Source organism: Diadema antillarum, unplaced genomic scaffold (genome assembly GCF_040938485.1).
Source record: "Diadema antillarum isolate AM-2024a unplaced genomic scaffold, OU_Dant_1.0 seq00000035_RagTag, whole genome shotgun sequence".
NCBI lineage: Eukaryota > Metazoa > Echinodermata > Echinoidea > Diadematoida > Diadematidae > Diadema > Diadema antillarum.
In genome coordinates, this window is record NW_027271149.1 from 962,739 (window position 1) to 984,685 (window position 21,947).

At 39.9% G+C, this 21,947-nt stretch overlaps 1 protein-coding gene across 1 annotated transcript in view; it reads right to left on the reverse strand.

Moving 5' to 3' along the window:
* Positions 1–19,014, reverse strand: part of LOC139725351 (serine/threonine-protein phosphatase 6 regulatory subunit 3-like) — a 58,668-nt gene extending 39,654 nt beyond the window's left edge. The window contains exon 1 of the mRNA XM_071636438.1: positions 18,960–19,014. The gene's annotated coding sequence lies outside the window, so the exon portion shown is untranslated. The remainder of the gene's footprint in view (positions 1–18,959) is intronic.
* Between the last annotated feature and the right edge of the window lie 2,933 nt (positions 19,015–21,947).

The following is a 21,947-nucleotide window of genomic DNA, read 5'->3' on the forward strand; positions in this document are numbered from 1 at the left end:
CATGTATGAGCCACAAGCTGTTCTCTAAAAGTACTTGGAAAACAATGAAAACACTGTAAAATTGGTTTTCAGATAATGAAAAGGAATATTTCTTTCATACCACCTGAGACGAGATTCAAGTAGTTGAGCAAGTACTAAATATTTGGTTAGCAGCACTTTTGTTTCAAAAGATTCCCCCCCCCCCCCACATCAACAGCTCTCTTCACTGCTGCAAAAACATAAAGACCTACATGTACAAATAACAATGACAGGTTAGTCTATGGGAGAACAAAATCATTTGTCAGGCCATGTTAACACCATTGCTCTAAGAAACAATCTGCTGAATTGAGCATGAGTCACAATAAGGTGAACAATTTTCATGGTTTGGGGTAGGCCAGTATGCATGAAGCGCTGTACTAATCATAATATCAAAATCATGATACCATTGTACATGAAGCTTTCACTTTATGGGGCCTACTCAATCCTATTTTACACCATTCTCAACTTCTTGTTTTCAAGTAGTACCATAAAATTCCACCATCACGATAAACATCGTACTATGCAACGACTGCCCTGGAGGTCGTAAGCACAGGACTATCTCTGTAACAAAGCAAACATGATGTGAGTCTACTTTACTTGATAATACCCAGCAAATACTTTAACATACAAATGACTATCTGCTTTCTGTTCATCACTGCATTTGATGCACCCTACTCAGTAATTCCTGCAGGGAAGACCCAATTTGTGACTTCCTTGCATTAACGTCTAGTCTTAGATTTCAGCCCTTCACTAATGGAAGAGCTGAAAGCTTCTGATACACAACCTCTTCAGTTACACCTGCACATCCAGAATAGCAGTTCTCTGCAATACATTTGTTTTTGTTTCTTTTTGTTTTGCATGTTTCCTGACGTTTAATAATAGATGACTTGGAATTCACTGTATGGAGGTTGGCCATACGTCAATCCCTGTTCTTAAAATAATGTCGCTTTTGTGTGCAAGTGTCTTAATAAACAAGTCTGTCAGAATGTGAAGACTAATGGAATATGAAATCCTGTCACAATTTTGACAGTAGATGGGGTCAGAGCAATTAGCTGTATACTAGGTTTACTGAGGTTACTTTAGACTTGTGAACAATAACGTCTACCATTCATCACTCACTGCATTCACATTATGGTTCCACCTCTGAAAATACCCCCTCCTCCACCCAAAGTGGGGGCATCCCCTCTTTTTGAGTACCATCCATTTGTAGATGTATCACTCCTCTTGCTGGGAAAACCCTAACAATTTCTACAGAAGTGAATAGAAAGCAGGGGCTGTCTCAAATTTTTGTATGAACTTATAGTTAACTACTGTACAGGATGACACTAGGATGTTGTGTCACATGTATTTCATCTCAGATCTGTAGCTGCAAACAAGGGGGAAGTTCGGGCGAGTGACTTTCCCAATAGAGATTTTTACATTAGGCCTCTTTATGGGACAAATACTGTATACATAAGTTTTCCTGTTGTATGGCTTTTGTAGTCCATCACCGAGAATAACTCTCATTGAGACTTGAACGATTAAATTTTGATTTATTTTTTTCCCCCTTTCAGGGAGCCTCCTGAAGAATGAGGGAGGCCAAAGCTCTGCTACTGGTCCACACATTGCTGGCAGACTAAGGACTCTGGACTCGCAAATGTGTTGTTTTCCCAAAAGTACTATGCACAGGGTACAGAGCCTAGGTACGTGTACACTATCTCACAATTACATGTATGAAACCATTTCCACGAGTGAATATACACCGTAATTTAGTAGATAGGCAATTGCTACATACGAAAGATAATGTTGCATATTATGTAACTTCTCCCTTTACAATCACTCTCAAATTTTGATTGACAGTACAGCGGTACTCTGGGATATAACTGAGCCGATTCCTTATTTGCAATGATTCATCGACAGGCTTTGGATGGGTTGTGTGGCTGTCTAATGGTCTACCGTGAGCTTAATTTGTGCCTCACAATGAGTGTACATGTGTATCCTAAGCAACATCTCATCAACAAACTCTAAATACTTTAACTGGCTCACAAATCTGTTGACCTCCACTAATGTCTACAGCATTTATGTGTGTGTGAGATGAAGGGGATGTAGGTTAGTTCAAATGGCTACTAGTATATCTCCTGACCTCAGTCATACAGTTGTAAACATCAACAATGAAAGATTGCAGGTACACATGTAAAGCTCAAGGGCAAACAGTGTGGCTCTACACTGTATGTGTCAAATGGAAAAGAGAGATGTCAACTTAGGCAGCATACCGGTACATGTACTTTCTTATTCATTTTTTTTTAAAGCAGTATCACAATAAAGGTCATCATGTTAAAAAGAAACAGGCGAGTAACATTCAAGACAAAGCTACTTTTTACTAAAGCCTATAGCTACTGTATTGACCGGGTCTAAAGCAATCCCCGGACCCTCCCCCTGGCCCTAATAATAATCCTAATCCTGAACCTAATCCTAACCCTAACGCAAACTCCTAATCTAATCTTTACTCTAACTTTACCACTAACCAGTATTTTAGCTGGCCGGGAGTGGGGGGGGGGGGGGGGGGGGGGGGATTGCCCTCTGGGGGTAATTGCCCGGATACGGTATTGACCTGCTGGATTAAAAAAAATACAAGTAGCGGGTATATTTCTTCACAGATCAGTGAACTGTTCAAATAACACTGGAAGTTTCCACATACATGTATGTATTCTCATAATAATACTTCTCAGTGCTCACTCTTTTTCTTTTTCTATGAACACCTGAATCGGTATTTCGTGGCCTTGTTTGATCCATTTTTCCCCACTTGAAGCAATCTGCAAGTTTTTCAATACAAAGCAGAGTCTCAGCAACGAGGCTATTACATCTCTTGTATAGTCATCCCTATTTCATAAGTACAACTGTAATTTCTGTAACCATGCAATAGTATAGCTTTTCGTCATGAATTTAAATATATAGCCGGCTTTATTTTCTTGAACAAAATGTTTTTTTGTAATTTTGTTGCATTTTTTTTCCTTGCCTGATGACTTCGGTAAAGTTACATGAGAGTTGGGAGGGTGTCTCACGGCTTTGAGGCCATGCAAAAGATACACCATGGCCTTGAAATAGACTCTTCAAGCTATTTTTTGTTCTACAATTTGGTGTTCTCACATCTGTGTGATGTTGTTTTTAATTTGGCACAATTGACATTTATTAATATTTGTTTTATGTCATAAACATTGCTAAATGCATACAGAAAATTGTTCATTGCTCTTTTATTGCTTCTGTAAACAACTAGGCTTGAAATACAGAGATTAGGAGCGGTAATGAGTTGTCAGGGTATGATTGGAATGATGAATGCATTTCATGTGGGAGCTTCCTAACTGGTGTTTGTTTGTATGTTTGTTTTTTATCTGCAAGTTTGACAGGGAGACATGGAAGTCGATTACTTGTGAATTAAAGAAAGAAAAAAAAAAGTACTGAGTTCTGTCATTGTAAGGCTGCGTTCATGCGAAACTAGAATTGCGTTTCTGAACACGTTTAGTCGCTAAACATGTTTAGTGGCGTTGCGTTCATGCGATTTTTCCATTTAAACGTGTTTCAAAACGCCGATCTGAAATGTGGAAAAAAAGGTGTTTTGAATCATGATTCTGCCAGAATCACGATCGCAGAAACCGCATGAACGCAACCGTGATTTCAATCATGATTCTATGACGTCATCGTGTGCTGTGCGCATGCGTGTCTCATGGGGTATCCCACAGCTTCTAGTTCTGTTCGCGCGCTTGTGTACGTCTTATGAATCGTGTGTTTTGGTACCAAACGTGCACTTGTTTGTTTACATCAACGCCATACACCGATTCTATGCTAGTATCTAACTTTAACTGTTTAACATAGTAACACATGTAATTACTCTCCGATTGAGTTGATAAAATGGCTGCAGCACTGTGTCTACCAAGGGAAACAATTGGAGAGACGAAGAATTAGGATTCTTCCTCGATCTGTTCATCGATCGGTGGGCAGAGCCTGAATGCCACAGCTTATCGGAAAGTATTCACCGAAATACAAATGTAAAGGCCTGTACAGTTGGAATAAGGAGGTCTGGCTCGAGTTGCAGAGACAAGGTCAAACTGCGCAGTGCGCTGCGCAATGGCAAAGGATGAGCTGAGCCAGAATCAGCGTTGCGAAAGCCCGCATGAACGCTCTTCCGCTGAGACCGTGATTTGAAACGCCGTTTTGAATCATGATTCATGTTTGTGATTCTGGCTACGAAATTCGCATGAACGCGGCCTATATGTTCTATATGCCACTATATTCTGACCCAGCCCCCAGTCCCTTCCTTCACAGAACATGCATATCCTGCAACTCATCAGCATGAGGAGCAGCATACAAGTACATTGTAGTACATAATATTGTAAATACACCAATGCCAGTGGCAAACAGAAATATTTTTGCCACTGGCATTGATTATTACATACAGTACGCGCAATAAGAAACGCCTCCGTCAATTTCGTTTTCCAACGAAAGTTCGTTATCGATCGAGTAGCAACGAAATTTGGACGAAATTTGGACGAAATTTCGTTATCGATCCAGTAGCAACGATTCTGACGCTTTGTGGACGCATTTCACGCACGACCGCCCGCTCAATTTCGTTCGGCAAATGCGTTGCTCGTTCGGAAAATGCGTGTTCGGAGCTCGGCAGTTTCGTCCAAATTTCGTTAAAAGCGTCCGTGATCCAAGGCGCACATGGAATACAGTACACACGTGTGTGTGTAGTGGCCACATCCACAGCCGCTAGCCGGCAAGAATCACTGCAAGATTAGACTCAACAAGTACTAGTAGTAGCACAGCGGTCGGGAATGAGAACAGTAGACAGGCGTGGAATTCACCTGATTCACATAATACTATTAAGAATGGTAACATGTATACATACATCGATGCCGTTTTCATTGAAGCAATTTGTAAAAGTTTTAGTTTCCCTTACCCTAGCTGTAAGTACGGCACCGTTAGCAGATTATTCACTGCATTTGTAAGTCACCTGATACATCACATGTTGGTATGCGGGCTGCATGTAACCAGGGAATGTGCACGTGTGGGAAAGGCGAGTGCGCCGTATGTGCGTCGCAATTGCCATGGCATGGCTCGCTCGGCTGAACGAAACAGAGATGTACGATACATGACAAGACCCAGTACTAGTATAAGGCCTACCAATTGTTCACGTGTTGTTTTTTGTTTTTTTACAAGCAGAAAATAAACAACTGTTGATCATGAAATAGACTAAATTACCAATCAGAGATCATTCGGGTTCATAGTATTTAAGAGAAATCACGCAATTTTGGCGAGGGTGAACCCACAGGAACCCACAGGAAAGTTATCGTAGAATGCCGACCAAAAAGAAAATGGTTTTACTAAAATTGCGTGTACGTAAAATCCATTTGAGTATAGAAAGAAAATTAACCCCCAAAAAGAGGAAAAAAGAAATTAGAAGGATTTGTTCGCCGTTATTTGGTCATTAAATATATTTTCTTTCTTCAGCAATTGCGCGTTACATTGCCCGTTTTTTTATTGAATCAGGGCCCTGTTGCGTAAAACCCTTACCGCTGGACTTACCGCTCCTTTCTATGCGGTAAGTCTTAAATCAGCGGTAAATTTTATAATCATTGATGCTGACGGTAGTTACTATTGAAATTCAATGGTAAGTTTTATGCAACGGGCCCCAGAAAAGCAAAAAAAAAAAGTAATATTCAAAACAAGACAATAAGTTTAATTCTTAGTTTGATATCGTTTATTTCTTTATTGGACAGAGAGATAATTCAGACGGTACGTGGAATTTTCAAAGCGACTAATTCAGACTGATTCTTAGTTTGACTTGGCTCTTTCTTTCTTTCTTTTTTTATTTTATTTTATTTTTTTTTTTTGGGGGGGGGGGGGGGGTTTGAGGTTCATGTTCGTTGTACCCATGCACCCATAAGGTTCATTAGGACGAAAATGAAACATTCAGATACACGCGACTTCCCTACACGAAAAATAGATGTTCGTAAATGTGATAGTCAAATTATGATTCATAATTCGAAAATGCACGAATGTTTGTGATTGGATAGGTGCGTTATTGTCGGATTAGCAAACCTTCGGAGTACTGTAGTATCGAGCCTGTTGTATTCAAGGATAAACGAACTTTTGAAATAATGAATTTTATATTCAGAGTAAGACAATAAGTTTAATTCTTATATACCTGTAGTTTGACATCGTTTATTTCCTAGTTGTGAAGCGGGAAGCGAGAGATAATTCTGAAAAGAAGTATATAGTACAGTCATGCAGACGGAACGTGAAATATTCAAAGCAGCTATGAGATTAAATCTTAAGTTGTTTATTTGTTTGTTTGATTGCTTGTTTGTTGTTATGCTCAAGCGTTGGTGTAATTATATACATTTTTTTTTTTTGGGGGGGGAGGCATTTTTGTAGTACCCAATGCACGTAAAGTTCGCTGATGCGAAAGTGATAAAATGTTCCGTAACACGCAAATTCCTTACACCTTGTAGATGTTCGTACCTAGTGTGAAAATAAAATGTATTACTATTATTTTGTTTCCCCCATTGTTCGATGGGTATAGCAAACCTTCGGAGTGTCAATCCTTTCGTTTTCGGATAAACGAACTTCCTTAACTCACAACACCATGTTTCAGAGTAACAAACTAGTCATTATTTTATTCGGGCATTGGGAATAGTTCAGGAATAAAATATAGAAGGGAGGAAAATCTTTAAGGCAAGAATTACGATGGATTCTTAGTTTGAAATCATTTATTCATTTCCGTGGTGTTCATTATTCCGAAAAAAAGAAAACGGGTGCGCTATTCCGATGGTTACGGCGTTATTTCGAATCCGAAACACGCATATTCCTTGTGCCTATCCATGTTTGTTGATTCGAAAATGTAATCATGCTGCGGGTAATTGCTATAGGGGGCCATATATTGTTTTATTTCTGTCTATTGTTATATTATTATTATCATTATTATTATTATTATTATTATTATTATTATTATTATTATTATTATTATTATCATTATTTTCATTATTATTATTATTATCGTCTTTAACATTATTAAACCAATGTTTTGATTAACGAGCATTTTGTGGGCTGTTTTTTTTTTTTTTTTTTTTTTTTGGGGGGGGGGGGGGGGGCATTGCCCGATTAGCAAACCTTCGGAGTGTCAATCCTTTTGTTTTCGGACGAACGAACTTCCTTACCTCAGAAGAAGAAATCAGTGTAACAAACTAGTCATTATTTTATTCGGGCATTGGGAATAGTTCAGGAAAGAAATATAGAAGGGAGGAATCCGAAACACGCATATTCCGTGTGCTTATACGTCATGTTTATTGATATGCTGCGGCTAAGGGCCTATTGGAGGTCGTTATACCTTTCGTTTGGTGTACGATTTCTTTCGTTTCATATCACTTTATTTGTTCCTTTCATATTCTGAAATATTTAAAGGTAATCTTTCAATTGCCTCGCACTGTGTATATATACATGCATTTTCGTAACGGCGATTTCGCGCTTTGCTGCAGTATTTCGAAGGGTGTTTGATGCCAGCCGCTTCGGTGTGCTCTGTGGTAATGTTTATGTGGTTGTCAGGGAGGTTGTTGATACTTTGTCTGTTGACATTTATTTTCGTACAGGCATGGGCGGATCCAGGAATTCTGTACAGGAGGGGGGAGGGGCGCAACTAATATTTCTGGTGCCACTTCCGGGTTTCACTTCTATTTTTTTTTTCCACGATAAATAAAGGGGGCGTGCGCCTCATGCGCCCCCTCTGGATCTGCCACTGCTACGTGTTTATCTCGAGTGATGGTGATCGTGTTTCTAAATGTTTATAAAAAAAACGGACAAAATTATCCGAGTGATGCCTGATGATAGTGCAAGTGATGATAATCAACGATGCTGATGTAAAAGACGGCTTGCTGTGGATGCTGAGCGTACGTGCCCTTCGTTTATTTAAATAAGTTTTCCCTCTTTTACTCTTCTTTCCCCTCCCAAGAATGATAAAAAAAGAAAATACCTACACCTCACAACAAAAGGAACCACGTGTGAACAACCATCGTTAAGTTCAATCGAAATGTTCATTATTAGCAAAGAATAAGGGGAAAACACGAGTGACGGAAAATGATAGAAGCGACGAGATTGTCTTCTTGTGTATAATGCGGTCTCTTGGGATTGGAAAAACCCCACCCTCTCCCTTTGTGGAAATTTCCACAAAACCAGGTGCGTGCCAGACCCCAGGTGCCAGACGAAAGAATGCGCGCATTTGGTGTAGTACTAAGTATATCGATCGAAGAACTCGCGGGTGAGTTGAGTTAAAGGAATCATTGCAAAGATGTTCTGATGTTCTGGTTCCCGAACTGTAAAAAGGAATTGATTAATCACTCAAAAATGCAATCACAGATTTATATGAAAAGTCTCATATGCCTAGACAAATTCACTGAGATGTCCTATGTGATGCAGCCACCACCCGATTAAACGGCAAAATCATGACAATAAAATTTCACGCTCATCAAAACTGCCTATTACTTTTCATATGAATTTTGGTTATCAACACTCGTTCGTGGATTTGTTTGTTTGCATGTTTTGTGTGTATTATTCCTCGATCCTGAAAGACGTAATAATTATTCGCATCGAACGTAAACTGTTTGCCGTAACTAAGCCTATGGCGCATTCGATCCATTCAACTTGCAGTAACCTTTAAGGCAGTACAACTGTAAGTAGCACATGGTGCATTCTTTTGAACCACGTGTTTCGCATATCGGCACATCCAAACACATTAGCGATCGTCCTTATGGCAAACTTTCCGATTACAGTCAGGGGAGAAGAAATCGTAATACTGTACATGTACTTACGAAAGTGATTATGCTTAAGATCAAATAAAATGAAGAAGTTTGAAAACAACTTGGCAACACTCAATCAAGTTTTGCATTCTCTCACACAAAAGCTCTCTTGAGAAAATGAAAGCATTCCCTCTCCCCTGCTAGATAATGGAAGTTTTCATTACTAGCCCAGCAAGTTTTGGGAGTGTACATGAATGTTTTTAGGATAGAGTCAAAAGGGACCTAAGTTTTCGATCATAGCAGAATCTTCGTCAGAAGCAAAATGGCAAATAGGCAGAAAAAGCAACCACACACATGTAAAGCGACTTCACACAACAAGAACAGTCAGGAACAGGCAAGGGACAAGGAACAAAGAAAACAAAAGGAGAGGGTAGGATGTCATGGGCAAGGAGCCCAACAGGTAAAGGGAGGGGGATTAGAGCAGGAGGATGGACAGACAAAAGGCAGGGGAAGGTTAGTAATGGTCGTGAGGGCCAGGGGGCAACCATTGAAGGAAAAGGATGAATATGGAGGCAACATCAAACAAGATAAGGAACAACAGAGAGACAAAGAAAGGTAAAGAGTGAAATAGCAACAGCAAAGGGGGGGGGGGTGAGCAAACAGCAAGCCCTAGAAAGGATCTGTACAAGTACCAAGAGGAGGCAACAAAATGAAAGTTAGAGTCAATCAACAAATGCAATTAACCATATCAAAGTATGGTAATATTAATACAGCAATAATGATGATATTGACAAAACAAATTAGAATAATCATTAAAGCACACAAAAAAAGGGGGGACACAAAGTCCATGGGAGAGAAAATGTATACTTGCAAAGCAAGTATCAATAGGCAAATCAAATACGTTTCAAAGAGCTGGTTCATATGAAATCACCTTTGATTTATGATTTTACAAACAAGAATTTTCATCGCTTACTTATTTCTTTTATTACTTTAGTAATGTCATGATATTTCATGATGGTATGTGTTCTGTCTTTACATGGCAAGATAGGGGTTTTTTTTTTTTTCATCCAGTGTCAAAAGAAGAAAGTGATAGAAAGATAACTGAAAGGATAGAATGGAACACCTACTCAGCAGGCAACACTAAAACAGCCCCCAGGGCCAGGCCATGTCGTCAGTGTCACTCTCGTCTTAGATCATTACAGGCCTACATTGTACATGTATAGGCTACTCGTTTCGTACTCGTCATCGCCAACGTCATGATGGTCGGTCACACGAAATAAATTGCATCATCATAAGAGCTCTTATATCAACACCACTAGATAGTGTAGATTCATTATCATTATCACTATCATTCCAGTCGATCTCATCCACCGCGAAACCCTCAAAATCCTCAAGCAAAATCATCGTGGTTAATACTCTCACAAAACACATCTGTACGTAAACGATTCAGACATCGCAGACCTAGCTACACATCTTGCACACAAAAATGAAATGGAGGTGGAAAACTACGATGAATACACAAAAAATATCGACGATGGCATTTTACCGTAGCAGAAAATACACAGAGTATCTTGCACCGGAAAAAAAAAATGGATGCGGAAAAAAAAAATGGATGTGGAAAACTACGATGAGGAAAACTAGGGTGAAAACCCGATGCGTGAAGACGAACGATGAAGACACTTTACGGTAAAAATACTTACACGGAAACAAACGAGTGGGTACGATATTCTCGCACACACGAAGATAATCGACACATCGTTCAATCGAAAAACTCAACAAACACTCGAACAAAAACTCACCCCAAATTGTGGCAAACACGGTAATCACTTAATAAAAATGAGAAAAAATACTCTCTAAAGTATGATTGTACTCTGAAAAGAAAGGGATACAATGATACGAAAGCAAAAGAGAGAAAATGAGAGAAATGGACGGGAAACCTAGAGAACTTCGACGAAAGAAGAGCTAGCAATTCGCGATTAGAGCTAACTTTCCTGTGTGTGTGTGATCGCGTGTAAAGGGTTGAAAGCGTTGAAAGCGCTGAAAGCGTTGAATGCGTCCACAGCTTCGGAAAAGCGTTCGGGGATTTCGTTGAATTCGTTGAATTCGTCCAAAATCCGTCCATGAAGTCTGGACGCAAAAAGCGTTGAAAACGTCCCCGACGAAATCAACAACGAAAAAAGCGTTGGGACGAAATTTGGACGCACTTTCGTCGGGCGTTTTCTATTGCGCGTACTGTATCATCATCAAGTATAGCCAAAATGGGATACAAATGATGTATCTGAAAGGTAGAAACATAAAAGGCTGCCATTAAGTAATTGTAAAACCTACCTGTACAAAAATTAATAAGGGCCACTTATAACATCATATCTTTGCATGGTCCTAAACCCTATCATACAGTACATACAAGTTGAGCAGCAAGCTACATACATTGTAGCAAAGGCTAAGATTGACGGATTTGACAGATTAACACAACATACATTGTACAACACATGACAATCTACAGCTATTACTTTTCTGTGACCGAGTCGGCAGGCCTATGCCAACATTGCCTGTTGGTCACCCTTGTTGGTTATAAAACACAGGACTACCAGATCTAGTTTGGGCAGTGTATAAAGCCACATTCGCATCTTTACCATCCTGTCTCAAGCATGTGGGTGTAGTCATGGCCCGGGTAGCTGAATATAGCGACATGCCGTTTACATACGATGATACAAATGGTATCCCGGGGTACCAAATAAAAATCAGCCATTTTGTTAAAAATCATTATTTTTTTTAAGGTTGTACCCTGGGTTGCCAAAAAGTGGGAAATTATTTTGGCGCTGGAGCTAGCGCACGCTAGCCACTGCACTGAAGCACACACTATTGCTACCGAAGCGTACCTGCATGTTTAGTATAACATGAAGTGGCATGGGAAGGACTACAGTGTATGTACTGTACACGCACACACAGTACATGCATTTCTCTTCGGCTGTCCTCCAGTGTCCGCGAGGTGACACTGCACAACGTGGTACCCCGGGGTAACGCCTGATACATCATATCCATACACGATACGGAGAAGCTGGATATGGGGAACCCGCTGTGTCTAGCTAATATCAACATGCAATGTCCAAGTACATCACACACCACCCTCTCGCCATAAGCGATGAAAAAAACCTTTTTTATCAGACCTTCTATAAAAACAACTTTATTTTCCCATACATTTTTTTTTTCACTCCATTGTTATCATGCTTGTTTGATAGGATGGATTTGATATCGACAGCAAAGTTATAATTGATTGGGGACTTCTGATCGATTAGGATCAATTGCAACAGTTAGGGTGAAGTGTGAGCTAGGACTTCTAGCTCACAGCGCTGCGCTACCAAAGAGCGTGCATAGCTGGCATGTTTGTACTGCACATGAGTATTCAGTGTACAAGGTACACAAGGTAGCCCTGTCATCAAGTTGCTGTGGCACGGTGCGGGCAAGGCCTTTGTTAATGTTAGTAGGAAGTCATATCTTCTTCGAAGAAAACTTGCAGTTAAAACAGATGGACATTTGTAACAAGACTGGGGTAAAAAAACGAGAGAAGACAATGGGTTAATTTGAAACAATTATAAGAAAATAATGTTGCCTATAGAATGTAAGGAAAAATAGATCATTTTCATCATAGTAAATTCATATTGCATTGTATGTTGATGCATGGAAAGCTACATGCAGCTGGTCAGTCATTCCTATGTGGCTGTCTCCAGCGAGACGGGCCATGGCTACAATCCCAATCTGGCTTGTGTGGCACTGCAGTTACATTGTTACAATTCTACCCCATCTGGCATCAGCGATTCAGATTAGAGTCCAGATAGACTGTAGGCATCTACTGCAGTATATGTAGTATAGAGGCAGAGTCTAGACTATGTTTTCCTATCAAGCAATACCATACTTGGGATCAATTAAAGATAGGCAGTGTGTACAACCACACACGCATTTTTAGCATCTTGTCATACGCGTGTGGTTGTAGTGATATTCAGAGTGGTTGGATACAGCCACATGTGCGCATCTTACAGTACACATGGTCACAGGGAAGCTGGATATTGCTGTATTGTGTACAAAACTCGCTGTGTGTACCCACATCGACACACAATGTGCCAGTTCACCAAACACCACCACCTCGCAATGCAATGACAAAATAACCTCATTTATCATACCCTTTTAGACAGCTTAACTTTCCTGCAATGTCTTTTTTTTTTTCATAAAATGGATTTAAAGTTATGATTGACTGAAGAATTTTCGCTTATGATCAATCACTATGTTACAACGTACAGTAAACCTCGCATAAGTCGACATCGCATAAGTCGACAACTCGCTTAAGTCGACAAGATAAAAAAGTCCTGATTTTTTCCTTTGTTATTCCTTGAAAATTTCGTCTTAGTCGACATTTATAAGTCGACAACTCGCGTAAGTCGACCTGCTTTTTGAGTACCAACTGAGCTGAAATACGTGTTAATTCCCTCGTCTAAGTCGACATTATTTTTTTCGCTCAAAATCTTATCGCCATTCTCTGAAAAAGAATTGTTTTCCCGCTCCGATTTGCAGCATTTCTACTCGGTAATTCGCTAGTGTACGGCGTGGTAGCGTTCGCGCCATGCGTCCATTGTCTTGTACGCCGGAATAGAAAGGGCATACACTCATTTACATTGGAGAATTACATGTAGTACCCAAAACAGTTCACTTTCCCCCTTTTCTTCTCCTCGTTATTCTCAAAATGCACAAATTTTGTACACCAATAGGTCCTAGTAGAGAATCATTATCAGAACATGAAATAGGTTTTTCCGTTTATCCGAATATTCTAACGTTAATTATTCCGAAGCAGTATTAGAAACCTGGGCCCGTTTTTTAGAAAATTAATTAAAATGCAACTACATGTAATTAAATACAACTAAAAATCAAATGCAGGTGTATCAAATCACGAGCAACTTTGCACATGAACGCAAGTGCATTCCTGAAAAGGCTTGCATTTGATAATCATTATGAAACTAGAAAATACACGCTGTAGTTGCACGAACCTGAAACTCAACTGCGTTTACACGCAACTTTAAAAATCAAATGAAGTCCATCAAAACATGCGCAACGCTGTATATTCAAACGCAAGAGCGTTGCAGAATAGACTTGCAGTTTTCGTAAGAAACTAGAAACTGCGTTTAAAAGCATCTCTTAACATCTACGGAGGTGCGTTATTGTTGAAAAGTCTTGCATTATTTTGTTATTTCGTACGCAAAATTAAAAATTAAACGCAACCATGAAAATCAAATGCAATGGCAAGTCCATCATATCACATGGAACGCTGAAAAGACTTGCGTTTGATAATTCATACGAAACTAGAAAATTTTAGGGAACCTTTTTTTAAAGTCAATTGCGTTTAAACGCAACTCTAAAATTTAATGAAGTCCATCAAATGACGTGCAACGCTGTATTCAAACGCAAGAGCGTTGCAGAGAAGACTCGCAGTTTTCATAAGAAACTAGAAACTGCGTTTAAAAGCATCTCTAAACATCTACTTAAGTGCATCATTTTTTAAAAGACTTGCATTATTTCTATTTCGTACGCAAAATTAAAAATTCAACGCAACCCCGAAACTCAAATGCAAGTCCATCAAATCACACGGAACGCTGAAAAGACTTGCGTTTGATAATCATCCGAAACTAGAAAATTGTAAGAAACTTAAACTCAACTGCGTTTAAACGCAATTCTAAAAATCAAATGCAAGTCCATCAAATCACAAGCAACGCTGTATTTAAAACGCATGAGCGTTTCAGAAAACGTGCGGTTTTTGTACGAAACTAGAAACTGCGTTTAAACGCATAACAATCTATACGGAAGTTTGTTACTGTCGAAAAGACTTGCGTTATTCTTTATTTCGTAGCGGAACTTTCGCCGTGACCGAACTTAATCTGCACTAGCAGGGGAAAGACATCGCAACATTTAAATGTTTCAAACTACCGAAACGCATGCTACTTCAAGAAATGTCGATGAAAAAATAGTAGCAAATTATTGTTACAGTTCGCGATGCCGAAGGTTTAAATCTCAGTCCAAAGTTAAATTAGTCCGACGATGGAAAGAGATTTGTTTTTACGAAGGTTAGTAAACATGCCGTTTTTGGATTAACAAACTTTTCTTCTTCTTTTTATTTCAGACTGGCCCGCACCGTACAGAGCGGTAATGTTGCGAATCGGAGAGCGAGAACAATTCATTTTCAAAGTATGGCAATAGAAATAACAAATATGGCGACTTAGGGCGGGAAAATCACACATCCTATTTCAACTCAGTCGGCACTGAAAAATTATCTCGACAGAATCATATTAATTCACACGCATATCTTCACAGCAACGCACTTCAACTTAAATCGCCAAATTTGCATGAAATTTGAGGAATATGCGTTTGATTTTTCAAATCAAATTTAACAGTGTCTAGAAACGGGCCCAAGTTTCCGATCCCGCTCTCTCAAAATCTCTCAAGAAATTTGGAAATTGTGCGTTGTCGTTACATATCCGCGCGAGTTTTATGCATGAACTAAAACATAATTGCTGCTAATGTCAGTCGGTATGTTTTGGCGGCAAAAGGAGTAAGATCTGGGTGGCGATCCGCATCGTGATCTTACTCGATTTTACTCTGTATAGGGGAAATTATTTTTCATTTATAGAAAGTCGACAAAATGTCGACTTACGCGTAAGTCGACGTGTTTTTCTCAGTCCCGATTATGTCGACTTACGCGAGGTTGACTGTAGTCTCTATCACATCGGGACTTCGGCTGCTAGCAGGCACTAGGCGCCATGTGCCTTGGCCAGGCCTGGCCCTGCATACAACACAAACACGTGCACATCAAAGAGCATGAACAGCGCCGCAGAATGTGTCCGAGTTATGTAATGTGCACTGGGTATGCATGGTAGCGCTATCATCAAGCCACCACCGCTGTGAGCCAACTGCTGCGCCGGCGCAGCTGGCTGGTTAGCTGCTGGCATGTCCACGAAGCCGTCGATCACAGAATGGGAATCCACGAAACCCGAGGCCTCGGGTTATAAAATAATATTTTCATCAAGAAAACTTGCAGTTAAAACAGATCAACGTTTGTGAACAGAAGAAGAAAAAAAAAAAAAGAGGCGAAAAGATGAGAGTGAATTGGAGACCATATTCAGAAAATAAAGTTCTCTAGATAATAGAATGATTAAGGTTATTTCCATCGTCGAAGTTACAAAATGTATGTTGCAATAAGCCCTATAGAGTGATTGTAAGTCGTTGCATTGTGTGCTACGCGCATGTGGCTGTATTCAGTGACTCCGCCATGGCTCCAAGTTCAGCACAACCACATAGACAATGGTGGCTGGAAGGTAAAGACACATGTGCGTCACTGCGTGGTTGCCTATTGTCAGTAGACCCTATTGATATCAAGAAATGACAAATCGGCACGGAAGTTCGACCTCCTGTGCAAAAATTTGACCGCACAAAAAAAACATCATCTGATCATCTACTGTAGATTTCTAAATTGTTAGGTCTACACATGACTAGAGTCGGGGCACCATTCTGCTGCAGGGGTCCAGTTTGCGGCACCCCCAGGAATACCTAACCATATCTTCAAAAGTAAATGGGTATTTTTTTTTTCTACATTATTTTATTTGAAGAGCAACTAAAGAGCTTTCTTTTGATACCAGAATCATGAAATAACTCGGATGATGGCCTTCATAACTCTAATTTAAACCGTCTGTGTCACGCTGTTTAAAAAAAGTATGACTTTCTTCACAAAACGTTAAGATTTTGTTCTGTTGCTAGGCAACCATCATCCCTTGTTTGTATCTTTATACAAAATCTTACTATGAAAAGAGGACTGGCATGGTAAGGATTCCTCATGTACACTGTATTAACTGTGTTAAATATTCTAAAATTCATTTCCTTTGTCAGTTTTGATGATTGCAACAGTGACCAAAATGTTGGGGATGGGTCCGGTTTGCGGCACCCCTATACCACGTGGGATTTACACACATAGCGCTATTTTACATGTCAAAATGGGTGGAAACTGATGAAATACATGCTGCAATCTTTAAAAACTATGAAATCGTGAAGGATCGAGATAATGAATCCAAATAAAGTGTTCGAACAAGCTGAAACCAGTTGAAAAATGTTAATGTTTGAAGAAATCAGGGGACAGTTTTGTGTGGGGTGCTGCAAACTGGACCCCCCTGCCGCAAACCGTGTCCTCTTGGTGGTTGCAAATTTTTTGCATAAAATTGATTATTATGACTAGGGTAATTGTACACCATACAAAATTGTGATGCAGTGTCAAGAGGCCTTTGCCCGTGGTACCTCTTCCAATTAAAAAAAAAAAAAAATTATTTAATTTCTGTTGCCCGTTCTACCAGAATAGAAAGTCTACTACTAAATACCCTTGAAAAGGCCTTAACTTGCCGCAAACTGGGTCCGCTACTCTACACCCCCCAAAATTCATTTAGCTGGCAGTTGAAATTTGGAAATTGGATGGTGTCATGGTCGAATTACGTATGGGCAGCTTGCTTTTTTGCTTTACCATAAATGATGCACGCACAATTAGGGTAAAAAAGGCACCAGTATTCGGTCACTTATCACTTGTCACCAGCCAGTAAGTTCAACTGTCACAACACACGCAAATCACATCAATTCACATACTTGCACACTCATCCACAACAGGAAACTCCCTTAGCCCCCTCCAAAAATCCATCCAAAATCCCAAATTTTACCGTCAAAAGTGCAGAATCGGCGCTACTTTCCAAAAGCGCGCGCGGATTGAGCCCAGCTTTAAGAGTACGCGTCGCCGAAAAAGCGCTAAAAATCGAGAAATACGCCATTCTCTCGCGGTATTTTTTGCTTATCGCAAGCTTGGAGTGTGATGGTATCCTCAAAAACGCAAAAGAAAGACAAAATTTCCGTACGTGCCGATACAGTGTCTCAATGTACCAAGGGTTGAATGCAAGTGCCGATTCCCCAGTACCAGTATTCGGTCACCAATGAGCGCCGCAACGTCGCCGATACAATTTTGCGCCAACAAGGTCCAGCGCGCGGTGCATTTTTCAGCTGCCTTGAACACGCATTGACTTTGAATGCACATATCGCGTAACCGAATACTGGTCGCGGTGACCATACTCTGCTCTGGGGAATTTTCAAGGTGATATATTTTGGGATTTTGTGAAATTCTGTGTGATATTTAACAAAATGAAAATTGAGATTACAGAAATTTGATATATTTCACACATACATTGCTGCAGATATGATGTATGTATTAGGGTCTACCCTTAGTTTGAAAAATATTGCAAAAAAGCTTGAGTGACCGAATACTGGGGGTGTTGCCCCAGGCCTCGAATTTCGCCAGTTTTAGGGACAGGCAATTTTTGGTTTTAGGGGCACTCTCTCTCAAAATTTTTCAAGGGCAGCACGGGAAAGTTGCAGTAAGCATGGTAATTTTGGGAGAGGCATTGCGGTAAGTAGATAGGGCATTGCTGATGTTGCAAATTGCCTTTTGCCTCCCGGGTAATTCGAGGCCTGTTACCCTTACCCTAATGCTTAAATTGCAGGAATCAGTGAGAATACATGCTAGACCCCACTAATAAGGCACTAATCTATTTGATGACCGCCCAATTTGTCAAAAAAAAGTTTCAACATTTATTTAATCGTTACATAGAGAATAGACTTAACGTTAATGCCTGGTTAATGTTAGAACTTATTTTTTCAATTTCCCCTTGTATAGTTGTAAGATCATTCAAATGTAACAGGCTGCTGAAAATTTACTGGCATTCACTAAGAGCAATGGGCATGTGATGATGGCCTTTTCGAGAAAAACCCAATAGTTTGAGTTAGAACCTAACCGCAATTACACACAACCCCAACCCGTCGTTAAAACAGGCACTGCATTAGCACTGCCATAGCAATTGCACTAACGTTAGAATCCACTGGCAGTGCGTGGGATTGATCGAACACGCCCGCTAACTGTTTAGACCTTTCACAAACACACGGAAATCATCCGTACACTCCACAACAGTGCACAACACACCAGCCGCCAGCTCATGGAGAAAATATTTTATTCCATCTTTTCTCCTATTCCATTATAAATTTGGAACTAACTGATAAAGAAAGTGGAATTTTTTCTTATCTCAAACACGTCTGCCAGTATCACATACTTACAATTCAAAAAGAAATCGTTGTTCAATAAAAAGGTCTGAGCGGGCATTTGACAATGTTTACGATGTGTTGCGTCGTTCTGTTACGGTTGCTCCATTGATTCACTGCACATTTCACAGCTTCAAACAGCGTGCAACAATCCCTGGTTATTCGGTTTCTCGAGTCGAAGTGTCCCTTATAACGCTAAAAATTAGAGTTTGTTCTTAGCATTCCAAGACATGTAACAAGCTTAAAATCAGGTCGCCTTAAAAGAGATGTAGTATGGCTTGGAAAACATCGCGATTCCCGTGAAAATGGTTTGAATGGGTGTTCACGTTATTTTGATGCACTTACAGAGCGCCAAAACTTGCAACGAACGATCACGAAGTTCAAAATGGCGAACCATCTGAGATGTTATGCATGCATCCCATAATACTGTGCTCCAATCACGTGTGAGACTAAGATCGTCCCCCCCCCCCCCCCATGACGTCATGTGTTGAATCGTAATGTGTCAAGAAGTCATTGTGTAGCTTACTTTTTAAATCGTTATTTTTGTTTTATTTCGATTGAACAAAAACATTTTTCACTACATCCTTTAACAGAAATTACTACTAAAAGTACTGCATTATTTTCGTTCCATGCTTTCCTCGTTCCATAGCTCTGAATACTACCTAAAAAAAACCCGAACCGAATCCGAAAGAAAGAGCTAATAAGGGTGCTTGCATAGACATTGGGCTAAGTCGATCTTCTTCAACAGGCTATTTTCTGTTGTTTTTGCGTATGATTTGTGTTAATAGGTTTTGAGTCGTTATGTTTGTTTCATTTCATTTTGACAAAAACCATTTGAGCTGCATCTTTTAACCAACAAAATATTATATTATTTTGTTCCATACCGCTGAATGCTGCCTAAAAATAGGGCCGAGTCCGAATGAGCAAATAATTGGTGCTTGCATGTACATAGAGCAAAGTCGATCTTTCCTCAACAGGCTATTTCTGTTGTTTGGTTTTTGTTTTTTGTTTTTTGTTTTTTTGCATATTATCTAAGTTTATGCATGTACATTGTACGTTTTGAGTCGTTATGCTTGTTTAATTTCATTTTGATAAAAACAAGTTGAACTACATCTTTCAGTGGTGGATCCAGCCTGGGGGACCGCACCGGGCGCACGCCCCCCCCCCCCCTTCATTATTTATTTTGTTGTTATTGTTGAAATAAAAGAAATAAAAAGAAAAATGGGGGAGGGGTGTGTGCGCCCCGCTTTAATTCTGTAAACGCGCCCCCTCTTTACGGAATTCCTGGATCCGCCCCTGCAAAATACGATATCATTTTCGTTCAATAGCGCTGGATGCTACCTATACTGGACCGAGCCCGAAAGAGCAAATGCTTGGCCATTGAAGAAAGTCGACCTTTCTTCGACGGGCCGATTGTTGTTCTTGTTGATTTGTCGTAGAGCAGACTGGAGTGCTCTCAAGCCGAGCGCATTATGACTATCACTCCCTAGAGCCCCGATTTTTTTCCTTTTTTTCACGAATATGGATACTAATCTCTGATAGTTTTTATCCACAAGAGAGTCAAAAGAGTAAAAGGAGATGAAGATTATGATGATTATGATGATGATGATAATAACAATATTAAAATGATAATAATAATAATAACAATAATGATAATAATAATAACAATAATGATAATAATTATTAGTATTATTATTGTTATCATTATTATTACTATTATCATTATTATTATTATTATTATTATTATTATTATTATTATTATGATAATAACAATAACAATGATAATGGAGACATGGCCACGGGAGGCTTGTTAGCTTCCCCCTTTTGAAAACGTTCCGCCGGCGGTGAGAGAGACTCGTATAAAGCACTCATTTTACCTAAAAAGATACTCATGGCGCTGTGGAACAGAGTAGATTTGTCCCGTTATACAACAGAAATTATATCACAGAAGAAATAAGAAAAAAAAATAAACGCACATAATCAATTGTCAATTTAAATTGAAAAGGTAAACTTTTTGAGGTTCTTTTTAGAAATCATCAATGGAGGCTTGTCGAAGAGGTATTGGAAGGCTGTTCCAAAGTTTTGGGCCAATGTAACTATGAGAAAGCATGATTCCCCCAACTATAATGCTTGATTCGAGATCCTTATTGCATCACCTGTAATTTTTGTGAGTGCGATGAACTAAGATTTCATGGTGGTCACAATTATAGGTGAAGATGAAGAGTGTTGTGAAGGTATGAGCATGCTCCAGGAGCATATATTTTGTGCAATGTATAGACAAGGTAGACAAGAATTAAGAATCTTGAAGTTAATAAGACGTTTTCCTATACAGGGAGCCAGTGCATTAAGGTCCGAAGTATTGGGGTAGTATTTATGTGTATTTTTCTTCGTGGAAGTAAGTATATACAATGTATATCGCAACTGCGTAAATCCGTATACTGAGGAGTGGTGGGATGATCGGATCATCACGATGAAGGCCCATAAACGGACCGGCGCAGCCTTGGGGTGGGGGGGCTTGGTGAAGCTTGGTGCCCCCCCCCCCCCCCCACACACACACACACACTTTTCTTTCTTTTTTCTTTTTGCTTGTCAGCCGACTTTCGGCGGGAAAATCAGACCTTTTTAGCTGATCGAGTACGAAGACTTTTTTGTTTTTTGGAAATACCTGTGCGAGGGAGCGGTGCATGTTTTTGCGCGTTTTGTCGACTTGAAACAGTCCCACTTGTTTAAGGTAGCAATATATTTGATGTCGATTATTATTAAACAATTTGGCTGTAAAATGGTAGGGCCTATCATATAAATAAACTTCTTGTATTAATTCTTACATTGAATATCATGAGCGCGACCTAACCCAATTCCCAAGCGAGGGAGGTGGCCAGGGGTGAGGGTGTGGGACGGGGATGTTCCCCCTCCTACAGGTGAGAACTGATTGCATTTTGATGTTGTAAATGGATGTAGGGGAGGGCGAGGGTGTGGGAGGGGGATGTTCCCGCTCCCACGGTG